The 13,526-nt window shown below is 39.3% G+C and overlaps 1 non-coding gene across 1 annotated transcript; it reads left to right on the forward strand.

The window, feature by feature from the left end:
- Window positions 1–5,806: 5,806 nt before the first annotated feature.
- LOC134386712 (small nucleolar RNA SNORA48) lies at window positions 5,807–5,940 on the forward strand. Its single transcript, XR_010024535.1, has one exon. It is a non-coding gene; the product is annotated as a small nucleolar RNA SNORA48 (small nucleolar RNA).
- The last annotated feature ends 7,586 nt before the right edge of the window (window positions 5,941–13,526 follow it).

The raw sequence follows: 13,526 nt of genomic DNA on the forward strand, positions 1-13,526 counted from the left end.
GAAGAAATAAAACCCATTGCCATAAGACAGTGGGATCTGAGGGCTGTTTGTTTCCATAGTATAGCCAATCCTCTCTGACTGGCTCAGCTTTTCACCATGGTGAAGACTTCCTTAGAACTTCTGGGAGGATGACAGAGGGATGCATAGTATCCTACAATTTCACCCTCTCCTCAGTCTACCCAAGCCTGGCTGTGAGATCTGTTTCCTTTGGAAACTGTAACCCCTGGAGAGACTCTCAGCATTATTCTCCCAATGTCCCCAGGACAGTCACCACTTCAAATGACTACAGGTGCCAGCAGATGACCTAAATGAATAAGCAGGCCATCACATTCATATCAAATGATTATAACTCCCTTTTCTTGAAACAGGAGGTGCTTGTGACCTGGCTTTCTATTCAAAAGAGCAGCTCAAGTATGATAATGAATTGCAACCACAATCCTACACCAGTGTTGGGGAAATAACAGGGACCAGTGGCAGCTATGACCCCCTTCCTGTAGCTGGTATTCATACTGGAATGCATACCAAATGTTTTCATATTTTTTAGAAGCCAAAAGTCTAGATGTTTATTCTAAATCTACCAATTTTCTTAAAACACTACCCATGCCAAGGAAAACACAAGTGGGCTGAATTCAGCAGTCAGGGCCACTGTCTGCATTCCATAGGCATCTGCTGGTGAGCTCCATTTTATGCCTTTGTGGGAACAATGGCTATTATCCATTTTTAAGAAACTCCATATTGTTGAGCCCAAACCCAGGCCAGGACCAAGCTCAAATCTTAGGGGAAAAAGTTCAATTCTGCTATCTCTCTGATCAGAAGAAATTTCCTCATCTTGCTAGCAAAACTTATGCTTACAAACCCAAGTCCAAGTCAATACACTGATTTGACCTCTCTGTTAGTCTCATGGGCTCACTAGCATTGCCTTTTTTTTTCTGGTTATTAAACTAATACATGCGCATGACTCAAAACACAGCAAAGTATTAATAAGAGAACAAGAGGCCCCCGAAGATAATCAGTGTTGTCATTTTGGCATAATCCTTCTAGTAATAAAATTTTAAATATATTTATGTTTAGAACTTTGAATTGTTACCATTCTGTACCTTGAGTTTTTCTGACTACAAAGTTTTTCACTTTTTCACAGACTAGTCAAGTTTTAGATTTTGACTTTATTTTTTAGTGTCCAGAAAGAGCAATCTGTTCTTAGAAAGTTTCTTCTCAAATTGCTTCACTAATTCTTGCAGTAATTCTATGGCAGGACTTACTTCAAAGGAGATCGTGAGAAGTGTTAACTGTTTTGTTAACTTGCGCAGAGATAAGTAATTTAATAATTTATAAATTTGCCAGCTCACCAGTCAGTATAGCTTTTTTCACTAAACAGTAATTCATATTGATTACAGACAATTTGATAAATACTAAGACATGGAGAAAAGAAAAAAGGTATCTATGGTCTCACAAGCAAGAGATAACTAGTATTATCATTTTGGTGTATTTTCTTCCCGTCTCCTTTTTCTCTACATAGGGTTTAAGTGTGTATGTGTGTGCATTATATGCGTGTACAGTTATAATCGAATACTTTGTAACACGATTTTTCACTTATGTAAGTGTTAGCGGGGGAACACACCCCACCACTTCACTTGAGGGGGAAGTTCTCCTTGAGAATGGAAATTAGAGCAACACCTGCAGCCACTCTCCATCTCCAGGGCAGGAGGAGGGATGCATCTGACTGGTGAACTGGCAAAGCTGACATCCATTGGTGCACTGGTCCACCTACCCATTTAGGTGGAGGTAATGGATTAAAATCTCAACATATAAGTGGCCTTTCTCCAGGATCTGTTTGCCTGCATAAGCATATTTTCTGGCTCTTCCATGAGGAAAGCCTGCCAGAAAAGGATGGCCTATAATTCTGGGTGAAAGGGTTTAATTCAGGCAGGGAAGTAATAGGAAGCCTGATTGTGGCCATAAGTCAAGCTGCTTTCTCTAATCTAGTTTAACCAGTAACGTAGCTGACATTTCCATGTTGTTACACATCATTGTAAATAGCTTTTTTGATGGCTGGATAAGACCAATGAGAGGGTTTATTCAACCACTTCTCTATTATTGACATTAGGTGAATAATTTAGTATTCATCCCCAAGCCTCTTTGACATTCGGTGACTAAAAAGCATTCTGTACAGGATCTGTTGATTGGGTTGGTTTAAGGTTTTTTTAAATGGAAGATTTGATTTTCCAAAGATGGCCACAGCAGTAATTCCTATTCCATATTTTTTCATATCACATGTGAGAGTACCACTTCCCCATCACGTGGTGGAATCTAAGTCCTTCCTCCTTGGATTTGGGAAGGTCTGTGACACCTTGACCATTAGAATATGGTGGATAAGCTGCTGTGTGATGTCTGAAGCTGGGTAATAAAATGTGATGCAGCTTCTGCCCTGTTCATTGGCATACTTGTGCTGGGAGCCCTGAGCCAGCAGATAAGAAGTCTGATTACCCTGCAGCTATGAGCACCAAGCCACCTGCAAGTAGGTGCCCCAGTTGGCACTGTTGAGTCAGCTCTACCTCAGTGCAAGGTATGTGAGTGAAGAAATTCCATCATTGAGTCACTTCAAGCCTTTAAAACTTTTTCAGCCTGGGTTCTGGATGTGTGAAGCAAACACGAGCCATCTCGGCTGTGCCTTGTTGGAATTTCTGACCCACAGAATCCATGAATAAAAAGATGGTCATTGTTTTGAGTGACTACATTTTTAGATCACTAATTATGCAAATTAGTAACTGGAACAGCACTATTTTGTGCATTTGCATTTCACTTTCATTTTCATAAACATTTACTGAGTATCTACTATTCACCAGTCAATCAGCTAGGCTCCTAAGGTTTAAAGGTAAGTCAGACACAATCCCTTCCCTTAAAGCACCCACAGTGGTGGGAAAGACATGATCAGTTGCCCTTTGGAAAGATGAATCCGGAGCACTGGTGTGAGGACCCTGGAGGTCTCCCTGTGCTGGACCTCAGCTAGGTCAAGGATGGTGGTAAACAGATGGGAGCCCAGCCTTGATACAGATGTAGACTGAATTCTCTCTGATCCACAGCCATTGTCACAATTTTTTACTCATAAATGGAACTGATATTAGTGTAGTTCTTAAAATGTGATAAATTTTCATAAATAATTATCATTTGAACTGAATTCAAGTATAAAAATTAAAACAAAGCATCTATTCTACAAATTGGTCATTTTAAGGGGCTGAATTTTGTCACCCCAAAATTCATATGTTGAAGCCCTAACCCTCAGTACCTAAGAATGTGATTGTATTTGGAGATAGGGCCTTTAAAAAGGTAATTAAGGTAAAATGAGGTTATATGGGTGGACCATAATCAAATCAGACTGGTGTCCTTATAAAGAGAAGATTAGAACACAGACATGCACAGAGGAAAGACCATAGGAAGACAGACAGAGAAGACGGCTGTCTACAAGTCAAGGAGAGAGGCCTCAGAAGAAACCAGACCTGCCCACATCTTGATCTCAGATTACCAGCCTCTAGAACTGTGAGAATGTAAATTTCTGTTGTTTAATCCACCCAGTTTGTAGATTTGTCATGGCAGCCCTAGCAAATTAACACAGTCATCATAGGATTACTTTCATGTTCCACAGCTGACCACCAAGAATAGCAGAAGTGCTAGGGGTAGTGGTGGGAACAGCAGTCACAGACATGGTGGTGAGAAGGCTGAGGGAAGACTGGCCCATACTCTTAGAGTCCTTCCACTTCCCTGTTTGCTCAGAGGAAAGTTAAGACAAGGAGATATTAATGAAAAGGCCAAATTAATTTTTACTTATACAGTACAAATGGCCTCCCTATCTTTACCTTACAAAATAGTAACTTCCTCCCCTGCATTATTTGACTTATAACCTTATGTTATCGCTTTGTACCTGAATCATTGACATAAACATTGTTCAAACTTTAGCCTTGATAAGATTAGCCAAGAGTTAGAAAACAGGAACATTTTCATAGTATTTGAAGAAGCTGCATGTCTAATAATGAATCACACAAAAATTTAAATTCTCTGAACTGCAAAGGACAATTTGAATAAAGACCCAACTTTAAGTTAAATAACAGGGAAAAAGACCAGAGCATATCCCTAGCACTTACTAAATGCTGACTGTTTGTTGAATTAATCAGTAAATGAATAAATGAAAGAATGGCTGAATAAATGAATGCTGTTCGTATCAGAGGTCAGCAAACATTTTCTGTAAAAGGTCAGGTAAAATAGTTAATGCTTTGCCAGCCATATGGCCATGTGTCTCTGTCACAACTACTCGACTTTCCCATGCAGCCCCAAAGCAGCTAAGATGATGCGTAAGTGAACAGGCAAGGCTGTGTCCGATAAAACTTCACAGCAGGCTAGATTTGGCCCACTGTAATAGTTTGCCAACCACTGGTTTAAAATATTCACTCTCCTGATTGAAATCCTTTTCTAGCACCCTACTGCCCACAAATTTCAGGACAAGGTATCCATCTGGGATCCAGTATCTCCACACACGAGCCCTACCCACCTCCCCTCTTATTTCTCACCACTCTACATATGCCATCTCCACTCGTAATAAACCAGACTATTATTTCCCTGCTCTAGTTTTCCCATTTCTCCACCTTCGCTCATACAGTCCATCTATTTACTCAAACCTTGTTTATCTTTCAATGCCATTTTTAAATTCTACTTTGTCCAAGAAATTTGTATGAATCTGTCCAGTCACACGTGAGCTTTCTCTCCTCAGAACCCCGTAACTAGCATTTATTTTCTCACTTGCTAATTGCACTTGTTAAACGCAACTTTACGTTAGACTCATTTGAGTGATTTTGTATAATCTATAAAACCATGGGCTTCTCAAGAGCAGAGTTTGTGTTCTCTTCAGCTTTGTATGTTCTGCAATACTGTGAACGTACTACAGACTCAATAAATACTTGATGAATATGCTGAATGAGACTATTTTGAATTTTCTGTCCCAACAAGGTAAGAAAAGAGCACTGATTGCTATCTGTTCTCAATGGATACCAAGATTTTCTGTCTCTTGAATATTTGTACAGGCTGCTCTTCTATGGGGTCATTAATCTGGCAGGAATTGAAATAACCTTATTTGCTACAGAATTTTAAAAATGCATTAGGGAACTAGAATTCTTGGAGCCAGCTGTCCTTCTAATTAACTTTGGTCAGGGAGCAAAAAGCTAACTACTTCCCCAGTTGCTAAGCTTCTGAAGAGGTTAATAGGAATTGAGATTCTACCTGTTATATTCCTAAGGACTTGATTACAGATTGTTTCTTTATGACTGCAAGCGAGAAGTTCTGTTCAACTCAGACGTTTCCCACGTGCCTGCCTGCAATGCAGAAAGCACTACAAGAAATGGAAAGATAAATAAGACATGAGAAGCCCTGATACTCAGTTAACAGTCTAGTCAGGAAGACAGACACAAATTCAAGGCCTAAAATACAAAGCGGGCTGTGGTAAGGGTTATAATAGAATATAGTGAAAAGAGAGAAATTAGTTTTGATGGAAGCAGAGTAATCTCATCAAAGAGAACTCAGAGAGTGGATGGGATTTGAGCAAGAACTTGGTAGGAAATCAGTGAAAAAAAGGTGTATAGTGTGATATCTTGGTGTGTAAGTGTTGGCAATGACCTGAGACAACACTCTTATTTAACAGATGAGGAAGGTGAGACCCAGAAAGGAACTGTGACCTGGTTAATGGCAGACAGCTCACTTGTTCCACTTTATAACCAGCTATGTGCAACTTCAAATCCACATAAGAAACAGAGAAAGGATCTTATGTCCCTGACCTGGATAGAGCAGCATCCGATTGGTGGTGCCCGTCTCATGTCAGCAGGGGCAAAGCAAGCTCTTGTTTACCCCAGCTTGGCTTTTAGTCTGTGCCCATGCCTGGTTCATGCCTTGGACACATAGAAAAGAAAAAAAAACAGGATCTTAGACTAGAATATCTTCATTCCTCGGCATTTGTGACAAACATCAGAGGCAGCAATTTGTAGTCTGACCACACAACAAGCCCAAGGGCAAGGCAGCCCCTGTTGGAAGCCATTGCCTTTGGTAGTTATCAAGGGACCAGATTTAGCTGCTAGCAAAATCACACCTGCATCCTGTAACTGCAGGCTACAGAACCTGGGCAATGTAACAAAAGCTTGCAGTGAACAGGGGATAGATCACAGCGGGCTTTAAACTCTGGGTAAGGAATCTTGTGGAAGAGTCTAACTTTGGTTCAAAAGAATAGGTCTCAAAAGCAACCAAAGCAATGGTGATTTTGCCCTAGAATTACAGGGTACAAAATATCACAGGGAAAGGCATGGCATGTCTCCTCACAGGGCGTGTGCTTCCCTGATTGAGTCTGGGAGGATACACAGAGGTGTCTAAAGCCTCTCTCCCTCCCTACACCTTAAGTGTAACCAGAAAAGTGTAACCAGAAAGTAAACTTACTTCCCAGGGCAAGGTGGAGAAGTAGCTAAGGCTCCTAAACTGCACTGTGACAGTTTAATTTAAATAGATTATTCAGTTTCCTTCACTCTCATCATTTACAAGAAGTATGTAACTGAATAATTAAATAAATCTTTATTTACTTGAGACTCATAGGAGCAGCTGTGTCTTATCTTTCCCTAAAGGAAACAAATTTCATTAGGACCTGTTTTGCTTCTACCAGGTTCTCTCTCCTCTATATTCCTCCAACCCTCCAGTGCAACCTAACCTCCCCATCCCTACCATGGGAATATTTTGTGTCCGTATTAATCTACTGAAGAAAAAAAAACCCATCATTTTTACATAAAATAAAAAAACATTGCTTGTAGCTAGTTAGCAGATGCAGTAAAACCATCAGTTTAAGCTCTGGAGCTTTATCTCTTTTGAAATCCCCAGGTTAGAAGAGGCATGACATAACATCACACAAATAATTCATTCAAGATGATTTATTTTCCAATGATGTTTCTGAATGGCCAGCAAAGTATTTTTACTAATATCAATTTAGTATAGTTTGCATCAGTTTACCAAACACTCTGAAGGTATAGAAAGTACCACTTTTTCCTAGCAAAAGTGAAATAGAATATGATAACAGAATGTTAGAACTGGGGGAAAGGGCATAAATTATGAGCAGTCTCTAGCCCAACTGTTTATTTTACAGATGGGAAAACTGAGGTATAGAGAAACCAAAGGATTCGCCCAAAGTCAGTCAACCAAGACAAAGCCTCAAAGGAGGTTGGGAAAATCCCAGTTGAAATCCTCAGTTCAGGTCTATTTTCACTACATCCTACCTCTGTCTCTTCAACAGTAACTCTAATACATATGTATATATATGAAGGCACTTCGAAAAGTTCTTGGAAAAATAGAATTGAAAAATAATATGACTCTTTCCATGAACTTTTTAAAGTATCCTCGTGTGTGTGTGTGTGTGTACATTCTTACGTACACACATTCATATACACATTCGTACACACACACATTCTTACACACACATTCATACATACACACATTCGTACATACACACATTCTTACATACACACATTCTTACACACACATGTACAAAAATGTACATCAGGGAAGGTTCGTTCTTCCTGAAAAAAAATTCAGCATTGAGAAGCCTCAACAACATATGATACTAAATCACTAAGGAACTCTTGTCCCAGCACTGTCCAAATCCCAAACTCATGGCATCCTAGCTGGGAGTGTTACCTAGATTTATATCACGATTTCCATAGAGGCAAAGAGCCAGGCTCAGCTAACATGAATGAGATTTTTTACATAGAAACTAGCACAGGACATATTGTAGGTTTTCAGTAAATACCTACCAACTTGCTCTGAAGATCCTGGAATACACTTTTAGGACACAATATATAGTAATTTCCAGAGTAGAAAGTCCACATAGATAATTTAGCAAAGTTAGGAGAAAACAGGAAGCATTCGTTGTAACCAGGAGGAGGAATACAAGGAGGAGAAAGAAGAGCTCTCAGCTTCCCTTCTGTCCCAGACACTGAAAGGTCACTGGTCACATTCCTTTTTTCATTTCAGATCAAAAAGTCAGCATCTGGAAGCCACTGAATACAGCTATTGGCTCAGCTATTGGTTTCATCTACTCAAAACAGATTTGGAACAAAAGGACTTAAAAACTCCTAGTAACATTTTCCCCCTCACCTTGCTCACAGAGACTCAAGTAAATTAAAAGGTTATTTTAAAATTCTAATTCTTCTGAGTCACTGAAAGATGCCCAACGTAGCTTCTCCTCCATTATTCACCAAAAACCATAAAAATATGGTTATAAATTAAATATTCCTCTTATATAATATTCCTTATTACTGAAATAAGGAAAACTCTGGAACATGAGAATATAATTATTCCATGAGCTACTAATTATACTGAAATTTGCTTTGGATGTCCTTGTATTCAAAGATCTCTGTTATTGATTATGTTTTGTAATGATGAATATACTAATTATCCTGATTTGATCATTATATATTGTACACAAGTATTGATGTTCAACTCTGTACCCCACACGTATGTATAATCAATTATGTTTCAAGAAAAAAAAAAGAAAAAAAACAAAGGTCTCATCACTGACGTGATCTAACCTCACATTACTACAATAGCAGTAACACGTTTTAAAGGTACATTCAGAAACTGTGCTAGTCAGGGAAAGCCAGAGAAGTGCAAATTATCATAATAGTTATATCTTCTTTTCTGCAAGGAAATTGAAAACTCTACACATCTTTACTGTGGAAATCTTGTTATCAAAGAACTCTAGTCTCTACCTATCCCATGCCACAGCTTGAAGAAACACTGTTACCAAACAAGGCGGAAAACTGGATAAAGCAGTTAGTGTTGCTGTTCTTGAGGCAGAGAAACGTACTCATCAACCCTGGAAACATGATTTTGACAAAAGTGACTCATCAGGTTTACAGTCTCCCTATCTCTTACTGGATAGTTCATCTCATCAAATTAACTTGGTGATTATACAAAAAGCCAGAAAACTCCTGGTGTGTAACTACTCTCCAGCCCTGGGTTCTTCTATCTCTGGAAATGCTTTCAGAGAATGGCTTGGCTGCCTGAGAATTCAAGGAGCAAAGTCTGTGTCAACTGAACTTCCATTCTTCTTGTACCCAGCCTCAAAACTGAATCACCCTGTATTCTTCTCATGTTTCTCATCAACCATGCTCATTTCATTCCTAAGACCTCGATGTTTTTCTATTGATATGGACTTCATTGGACCTTGTCCTGTTCATCTTACGTCATCCTCTCACGCAACATTTCAGTCCACACACTGACTATTTCAACATTATTTAGCCAACCTCTCTAAACTTCTCCCCATCCCAATTCAACCTGTATACCTATGCCAGGCATCACATTTAATACATCATATTCCTGTTCACAACTTTGAAAAAAAAAGAGCCAAGGTCATCTAATTTAGCTCCAGAGGCTCTACCCTACCTCTGAAATTTTATTCCCTACAAATCACTTTATAGACTTTTCTGATCCGAGCAGGCAAATCTCCTCACTGAGTCACAAACTTGTGATGTTTATTTCTGTCTGTGTCCTGATTCATGGAGTTCGGCTTGACAAGTTATTTATGTACATCTCTGAGCCTCAAATTCTCTAGGTGTAAAACAGGGACTATGATATTAGAAGTTTTGGTGAGACTCAAATAAAAATAATTCATTTGCAAGTTCTTTCTAAATTGTTAAATTCTAGAAAAGTTCAACTATTTCTTGATCTTGGTCTGCATTCACACTTGTACCCCAGCATTTGGCCCCTAACCATTATACGCTGCAACAGTCCTACTGTTGATGAACATGTATCTCTGCCAAACTTGGCTCTAACTCACTTGAAAACAGAACTTTGTTTTGTCACTAATCATCTAGAGTTGTTTTCCCTAAACAGAAATATCTGGTGGAATGAGATTTAGCCGGGCTACTTTCTCTCTTTCAAAGCCCTACATAAAGTAGACAACAAACATACATTTGTCAGTTGCTTTAGTTCAGCACTGAAACTGAATAAGGGAACCCAGCAGCATCTCATTTCTCCAGACTAACATCCCTAGGAAGGAACAACCGCAACAACGCAAATACATGGTGATTAGTGAGAAAATATCCATGAAGTGCTAGAAATCGTTTGGGAAGCATTTGCCACAAAGAGCAACTTCCTACTCCGAGAACTTTGAAATTATAATTTCCAAATTGGGATTTGAAATCCAAATCTTGCGTTTTGCAATTTATAAGCTCAGGAAAGGCTGATGACTATAAAGAGGCAACCAAATGTCATGAAAGACGGGGATTCTCAATGAGCAGAGTGTTCTCATTAGAAGGTAGTTTAGATGTTCAAGGTTTTTGCTGTGCCCTTCCTTCCTTCCTCCATCTCCTGCCTTATCCCAGAGGAATATGCGTGTATATGTGTGTGCCTGCATGTGTATTTATGTGTATGTGTTTTAACTGAAAAAAGAAAGCCCCAGGAACATTCTCTAACAGTTCTTTGGTTGTAAAACTATGATGTATAGTTAGCAAATTTTAGTGGCACATTCTTCTCCAGATCACCCAACCTACCCCTTATCAAACATCTTCTTCCCTCTCCTGTTTCTCTGGAACCCCCAAGTGCCATCTCTCTTGCAAGGTGTCATTCATCAGACATAAAGATGATTCCGCTTATATTATTTATAACTGTCCATTTTTGAACTGCAACTATGCACCTCGTAAATGGGAATATGCTCAAGATAGTCTAGAATTACAGGGCTATCAGAACATTTAAAGTCATCTGTAACAGCTCAGTTACGAACTTTCCAGACTGATAAACAGCCTCTGTCAATCCTGATTTCCTGAAAAGGTGAGGACACAATCTGTAAAAATTCTGTAAGAGTCTATCACCTAAAAAATTAGCAGAGTTTTTTTAACTTATGAATTGTTTATTTCTGGAATTTTCCATTAAATATTTTCGGTCCATGATTGGCTATGGGTAACTGTAACCACAGAAAATGAAACTGCAGATAAGGGGTGATTACTGTATTCTAGAATTTATCTTCACTTTTGTAAATATAGTCGTTTGTCACTTAATGATGGAGATACATTCTGAGGTATGCAGCAGAGATTTGCTTTTTAATTGTTAACACTGTTGGAAATGGTGTGACAAAATGGTCACTTTCATACATTACAAGAGAGTGTAAATTTGAAAGACTCTTTTGGAAAAATGTTGGGCAAAATATTTGAAGAGCCTCAAACTATTCTTCTCCTTTGGTTTGGTACTTCTACACCTAGACATGGCTTAAGGATACAAAACTGGAATACAGAAAACATGTTTAATGTCCCAAATATTTATTAATTATAATTACTATAACAGTCAAAAATGGAAAAACTTAAATGTCCAACAATATGGGACAATATGGGCTTGAGTATATAAATTATGGTATTCGCATCTAACAAATGAAAATTGTAATCACATCCCTCATCATGAAAACGAGGGAGAAAAGTCAGTTACTAAACAGATTGACCATCCTAGCTGATGGCACACACCTGAAACCCCAAAGAAGTTCAACTGCTTCGTTTGTTTCCAATTCTGATGACAGCAAGATTTGGTGGGGTGATATTTGTCCTATCTCCCTTGTCTTTCTTAAGCTCTAACACAAAGTAGACAACAAATACTGGTTTGATGATTACTTTATTTGGTCATTGAAAACGGATAAGGGAGAAGAGCAGAATCTCACCAGAGAAATATTACTATTAAGAAGAAAAACACATAATAATAAATGACAAAGCAAACATCAAGTGGTAGGATTCAAGATGGATTCCCACAAGGGCCGAGGGCCTTGGCCACATCCCCCCGACACCCGCATCCAGCCCAGTGACGACCACCAAGCCACCGCAGAAAGTGCCCTGGGTGCCTAAGCCAGGGCAGTGGGAGGCTGAGGGTCTCAGCCATGCCCCCCAACACCCACAACCACCCCAGCGATGACCACCAAGCCACCACTGGAAGCCCCCCCAGTCTCCCAAGTCAGGGCAGTAGGGGCCAAGAGCTTCAGCCATATCCCCCTGACATTTGCATCCAGCCCAGCAATGACTGAGCCACCATTGGAAGCCCCTTGTCTCCCCTGCAGGAATGAGGGGGGTGCCATGAGCCTCAACCACACCCCCCTCCTTCCTCTTTCTCCCACCCTATTTCCTTTCCCCTCCCCCTCTCCCCCTCCACCTCTCCCCCTCCACCTCCCCCAACTGCTCTGCAACATCTTAGAATTGTAAAAAAAAAATTAATAAATAAACTTTTAAAAATTTGTAAAAAAAAAATGGGCTCCCACAGTCTATTCAATTCACCCCCAAGTTCAATTCCCCCAAGAACTCAACTCCAGACCCTTGGGGCACCACACTGGCTTCAGTGTGGAAAAATATTACATCTATCAAAACACTGTGAAGGATAACTGTCTGTTAACATATTTTTTATATTTTATTATATTAAAGGATTTCTCATTCTCTTTGCCATTACAGCAGGCTCCCTTCTATTTAGTTTAGCCCAGGGTTCCCAAATAATAGGAATGGGGACTTATGGGTGAGGGAAATAAACTCATCCCACTACAGATTATTATATAGTCATTAAACTAAGAGGGGAAAAGGCAAGATAAAATGAAAATGGGAAAATGGATGCCTTTTTATCTTTTCTAAATTTCTACTTTTCAATTTATTCCCAAATTTTCTACTAGGAGCAAAGTGTTGTTTTACAATTTAAAAAAGTTAAAAGAAAAGGCATCTTTTAAATTAACAACTTAATTCCTAACAGCACAAGTTTAATCCAGTCTGCTTTCCTTGTTTTTACCAACTAAGTACTACCTTTTGCCAGGTAATGTGCTAGATAAAGAGATGAGGAAAATATAGCCCATGTTTATAAGTATGTCACAGATATCTGAGAGAGAAAGCAGTACTATGTGTTCAAGTGATGATAATATGCAGTAAGTTTTGCTACCTAAGAATGTGCAGAATGCAACAGGAACGTGAGAGAAGGAAATATTCGTTCTGCCTGGAGCAGGAGGGTGAATAGCAAGAGACTCCACAGAAAAAAGAACACTCAAGCTGAGCTTAGGAGACAGTTTCATTTCATTCTTTGGGGGTAAAGGAGGAATTAAATTTCCAAGCCGAGAGAATAGGATGAAGGAACAGGATCAGTCTGGAACCCATGAAGCTATTACAAAAACAGAAAAAGATGTTAAAGGTGGGATCAGTGATAGCAACAGAGAGAGACAGGCAGAGACTTGAAGGACAAGGCAGAGGTAAAATTATAGGACTCGGTGACTGATTGGCTGCAGGAGGTAAAGGATGAAAACTGAAAAATGACTCCAAGTTTTGTAGTTTAGGCAAGACTAAGAACTTCCATATTTAGTTAGGGGGACAGAGAAGCCATTAACTAAGTCAAAAATAAGAGAAAGAGGTTTGGAAGAGAGGAGATGTAGAAGACAGGACTTATTCTGGGCATGTGGAGTTTGAGCCACCTCCACAACAAACATTCCTCAAGTAGTGTCTGAGATAGAA

Source organism: Cynocephalus volans, chromosome 9 (assembly GCF_027409185.1).
Source record: "Cynocephalus volans isolate mCynVol1 chromosome 9, mCynVol1.pri, whole genome shotgun sequence".
NCBI lineage: Eukaryota > Metazoa > Chordata > Mammalia > Dermoptera > Cynocephalidae > Cynocephalus > Cynocephalus volans.